At 43.1% G+C, this 5,780-nt stretch overlaps 1 long non-coding RNA gene across 1 annotated transcript; it reads left to right on the top strand.

Annotated features, from left to right (window-relative positions):
- Nucleotides 1-682: 682 nt before the first annotated feature.
- LOC104912793 (uncharacterized) lies at nucleotides 683-1,551 on the top strand. The gene is made up of 3 exons (XR_002118888.3): nucleotides 683-815; nucleotides 1,237-1,337; nucleotides 1,421-1,551. It is a non-coding gene; the product is annotated as an uncharacterized LOC104912793 (long non-coding RNA).
- The last annotated feature ends 4,229 nt before the right edge of the window (nucleotides 1,552-5,780 follow it).

Below are 5,780 nucleotides of genomic sequence, written 5' to 3'. Positions count from 1 at the left end.
TGGGAGCACAACTGAATGATAATATAGGGCAGGAAGCAAAAGAAAGACACGGCATCCCACTGCAGCAGCAGGGCTCAGCTCTGCCATGCTAGAAGCAATTACTGAGATGGAAGGCAGCCAGCCTGCCTAGCCAACAGAACAGCCAAAGAGCACCAAGTCCACAGCTCCAGATCTCCTCATTTAGTTAACTCCTCCTGAAGTTGCAGGTCAATGGTAAGAATTGAAGGCTGTACTTGAAAAAAAAAAACATGAATGCAATATTTTCCTCTTTACGAGCAAGAACTTAGGTGATAAAAATTGAGGTTTCTTGCTAATCCTTAGAGGACATTTGATGCTGTTACAAAACGTGCCTGTGACTACAAGGTGCCCAGATGCCTTGGTTACAGGCACAGTATGGGACTGTAAATAGCGCAGAGTTGCACACTCCTCCATACTGCAGCTAGCTAAGGCACTGGGAGACCAGGCAAGTTTTTGTTAACTTCTGCCCACATCCTGCTGATCTTTAGCACTTGGGCAGATCACCATTAACATTTTATCATTGTTGCACGCTCTGAAACAACTGCCCTTAAGATCACAGTCCTGTTTACATTTTTATTGACCAAAACTCAAAAGTAAATATTGTGTCACACAACGTTCATAAGAAGAGTTTAAATAATGAACTAATTCAACCTGGCACATAGCAGTTCCAGCAGTTATCACAGGGAAACAGAGCTGAGGAGACAGCACCACTTCTTCATGTACTTACAGGGACATGATGACAGTGACAGAACCTTTCTTTTGGCTGACTGCAGTTGTACGGTGCTATTAAGTACAGGGTAAGTCCATTGTACTCAAACATTATACAAGCTTGATTAAAAACAAAGCTGAATGACATTTTTATTTGGAGAGTACACAGCATTTGCTAACCTTCTGCCATTTCATTTTTTTTCTTTCCAAATTGAACCTTTTCATGTGTGTGTGTATGTGGACAAATTCACCATAATTTTTTGTTCTCTGCTTCCCTGAGGAGTCTGTGAAACATCAAACACCAAATGCACTGAAGGCCAGGGAAATAAGTTGGAAAGAACATTTCAAGATATTCTTAATTATTCTTGATTAACAAATAAAATGTTTTAAGTTGATACTAAACGAACATTGACATTGATATAAAATGGGAAACTGACTCTTCATCTGATTCTAAGCTTCCCATGGGAAAATCTGTCTTGCTCCATTTCAAAACAGTTTCTATTTCTTCAGAGAAGTTTTACTCTGTGTCCTGAAGAATTAGAGCATGTTTAAAAGATGTGGTGCTCACAGACCATGCAGAGCTTCAACGCAATGTCACACTTGTGAAATAGGTAAGTTAGCATTCACCATAAGAAGAAGTGTGTGCATACACAGCATGAGACTAATTGCTGCTAATCTTATTTTCTTCCTTCAGAGTGAGCAACATACACACACTGATTCCCACGCAGAAGAGCAGCTTGGAATATTAGAAGCTTCTTCTAATCTTAGGGACCATTGCAAAACAAATTATTTGGAAAATTCAAAAACATTCTAAACAAAATCTTCTTGATCAGATAGGCCAAGAAAACTGGAACTCACCTATTGATACTGGCTTTGAACTTCAGGAGCAATTCATAGAAAGGGCTTTTCCTAATATTGCACATTACACAAAGACTAAAACCACTTTTGTTGTTGATCATATCCCCACAAGCATACAAACAAGACAGGAGAGCATTAAGCTGTGTCTTCTTTCAGGTGAAGATTATTCAAATGTAATCAAATGCACACATGGCATTGGACAAATATGAAGACTCTAATAACAAAACCTTGTAATAAATCTGAACGAAGCTACTGTCTTCATTCTGCTTGGTGATCTGTAACAGACAGCTTCCCATTGCCTTGATTTTTATGTAGTCCGTGAAGTGCTCTGTGATTATAAAACTATCAGGACAAAGAGGGAATACCAGTCTGGGAGCACTTATTCTCATTTTGCACAAAGACAGCAATCAACTTCTGATTGTGATGTACATCTTAACTCTCCATTTATTCACTGACACCAATTTCAGGACAAGTTAACAAGCACAACTAGCACCTCACCATCAGCAAGTGCTGTAAAGTACACTGTAAGCAATGTAGTTTTACCAGGCTTGGTATCAGGAAAAAAAAAATATGACCAAAGCAGATCTACTGTCATTTGGGACGCCACGGTCCTAAAAGGAGATAGACACTGATATATGAGGCCAAAAGAAAGCCCAACCCTTAAACATTTTAAGCTACCTCTTAGTAATATTTATTATTCAATTTCTTAACACTATGCCTCTCCTCACTTCTGAAAAACAAAATGAAAATTGCTACCTACTGCCCTGCTTTATCATTATTAAACTAAGATGCTAAAGCCCAATAGGAAAAGCATCTGAGTACCCCTTATAATCCACTATCACATCATCTTAGTGCAGGTATAACACAAAGCATGGCAAGCGTAGCCATATGAGGTATATTTACTCAAGCTGGTACCATCTGTGTTACTCGTGAGCAGTAGAGTGAGACAATCAGACTGATACACAGTCATTTAGGGTCCTGTGTTCCCTCAGCCTTCCAGGAAAGCCTCACTAGGCTCATTTTAGAATAAACCAGGAGACACCAACAAGTACCAGCCACCTGTTTTGGAAGGTGTTTTTGATTCCATACAGCACATACACAAAGAAAGAAGGAAAAAAGAAAAAAGGGAAAACTTCTCGCTTGCTTTTGAGCACCTCGTCCAGGGTTTCAGATCATTCTTATCCCAATACAGAAGGGTTTACGTAATTCCTCATTGCTCCTGGATGATTCTTAGAAGGATGACAAATGACCACCATCCCCATCCTTTGAATTCTCTGTGACTTGTAGGTCACAGCTACCAGACAGAGAGGAAAAGCACAGATTAAAAGATTAGAGCTGACAACGCTTTCCTAAGGGGACTTCAGACTGAAGTGCGGTGACCACAGCAGCAGCTGTCCAGTGAATATCTCTGATTACTTTTACATTAACTCTTCATACCAAAAATCAGCAAGCAAGAAAGAAACTCCCTTCTCTCCCAGACATTCTCTCCTCTGCTCCAGCACAAAGACAAACCCTCCTCAGCACAGAGCTCTGTGGTTAAAGAGGACAGACCCTTTAGCAGCGTGGCACTGGGCTTGGCCACGCTTGCACAAGCACTCATTAGAAAAAGCCGTAACCCCATGGCTGGCTCCAGAGGAAGGTACTTAAGGATGTGGAAACTGAGGCAGATACCTCCAGATATCGTTGCATAGTGCTTCTACGTTGTGTACAACACTTAGAGGTTCCCTGGACCAAAGAGAGCATGTGTTGATGTCCTATCCCATGACTGGGGCTTTCCACTGGGAAAAGGTAAGGACTCTGGCTGCCACACAAGAATGATTTATGTGTTATAGCTTAAAATGCTTATGTGTTGAGAGTGCCTGTCATGACAGGCCAAATGGTTTCCGTTTTTAAAGAAACAAAAGGTCACAATTGCTTGAAACCATCGAGACTCAGGAAACCTGTTCTGTGATGCAGGTATCAGCTGAAGCAGGAAAAGAAACTGCAGAGAGAGAAGCACCCAGTGCTCCAGAGAGCAGCAGCTGGCTCAACCTCAGCACACGGCTGGGACATGTTTGTGCTGGCACAGAGCTCCCACCCCCTCCTGTAGGAGCAGGCAGGTTGCTCACAGCATGGACTGAATAAAGCTGTATTTATCAACTGTGGCAAAAGCCAAGGTGCTTGTAGCTCCACAAGAATTACAGTTCTTATCTCTATATAAATAATGCCAGAATACTTTAGACAAGAAAATTATTGTCTTAAATATTGTAATAGGGCATAAACTGAGACTTAAGTCAATTCACACAGCCTGCCCTGCTCATTGATCAATCATTTCATTCAACACAGTCCCATTTAAAATGTAATTAAACTCCAGAAAAATCAGATGTTCTTTTGTGTGATACCTCTCTTTCAGCATCACACACGACACACAGACAAGCTGCATTAATTCAGTCAGATAAAGACTACTACAACCACACATCTGCCTGCACTGTACCTTTCCCAGGTGTTTTATTTTCAAGAGCTTAGAAATTTCAAAATAAGACTGGACTTGCTGCAAACATTGGAGAACTCACTTTTCCCTGCTGCAGCTTTCCAAGGTCTGTCAGGACCTGAGGACAGAAGCAGGCTTAGTGCTGTGACCCACACTGCATCCTTATGTTGCTGTCTGCCATTTGAACGGCGTAACTGGGTCTAAACTTAATTTAGACCCAGTATTTTCCATCCTTTGTCAATTGAACGAGAGGCTTTAAGCTAAATATCTTAGACCTTAGAAAGACTTTAGAAAGATCTCCCCATGTTTGGAAGCAATCTAATGAAATTCAGATTCCATACCAATACATTACAACACATTTTTGGCAGATAGATAGAAAGAAAATTTTTTAAAGCACCAGAATTACTTACAAGCTTCCCCCCAACCCCAATTAATTATCATATCATCACAATTTACACATACACCATTACAGGATACCTCAATCAGTCATTTCTAACAAAACATCCAGTGTAGTTTATGCAGTTTATTGTGGGGGGGAGGCTAGGAAGTATTTTTGGATCTATTGACATGACACAGTATTATCTAATTTTCCTGACTAGATGCTTCCCACCCTGTGACTGAGCACAGTTCTGCATATGATAGGAAAATGTTACACCTCTGAGACCGATAGTCACACATTGTGACAAACTGCTATATAAAACCAACACTCAGCGATAGCCTCATCACCAGCACTAACAGCAAACCAATCCAGAACTCACACCGAGAAAAAACCCAGAGCCAGGCAGCTCTCCCACTTCTCCATCTCATCTCAGAGCCAGAGCTTGCTCTCCATCCCATCCAGCCTCCCCCAGGCCTTTTTTCCAACCACCCTTTTCCCAGCAAAGCTGCTCACTCTCACAAACCCTTACCCCTCTGAAGTCTTCATAGCTCTCTGCATCTCCAGCTCCTCACAACTCTGCCTATGGACACAGCCTCTGCTTCCTAGCCTAGCTGGCTCCTGGGGCACAGCTGCAGCCATCCCATGAACACTGGTTCAGCCATCCTCAGCTGGCTCTACTCAACTCATCAGCCCCACAGCCACCCCCAGCTGGCACTATTTACCTTCCCAGCCCCATAGCCACCCCCAGCTGGCACTATTTACCTTCCCAGCCCCATAGCCACCCCCAGCTGGCACTACTTACCTTCCCAGCCCCACAGCCACCCCCAGCTGGCACTACTTACCTTCCCAGCCCCACAGCCACCCCCAGCTGGCTCAGCTCACCTCCCCAACCCCACCAGGCTCAGCTCCTCGCTGCAGGGCATGATGCTGCCTTGCACAAATTCTGCATAAGCAAAGATGAGTGTTGAAATGAAAAACACAGAGAACATCACCCAAGTCACAACGATCACATGGAAAGCTGAGATACAGAAAACAAAAAACCCTCTGCGTTCTCAACCATTTAGCAGTGCTCTCCACAGAATGCTGTCAGAGATGTACTTGCTGCCATGTGCCCATATTTAAGCAGCGTTCCCAGCCCACATACAGACGCGACAGGAGCAGTATGTTTATGCAGACAGCCGTTGATGTGAATCAGGCAGGACCCCCTTTGAAGAGCTGCTTCCATCTGAGGGGAACAGGTCTGAGGGCACGTCCTGGCCTGGCCAGCCCAATCCCCTCAGGGCCGTGCAACCCACAGTCTCCCATTTGTAACCTGAAGATGCTGTGAAACATGGGGAATTCTGAAAA

This window comes from Meleagris gallopavo, chromosome 12 (assembly GCF_905368555.1).
Source record: "Meleagris gallopavo chromosome 12, MGAL_WU_HG_1.1, whole genome shotgun sequence".
Taxonomy (NCBI): domain Eukaryota; kingdom Metazoa; phylum Chordata; class Aves; order Galliformes; family Phasianidae; genus Meleagris; species Meleagris gallopavo.
This window is presented reverse-complemented; position numbering and strand designations above follow the sequence as displayed.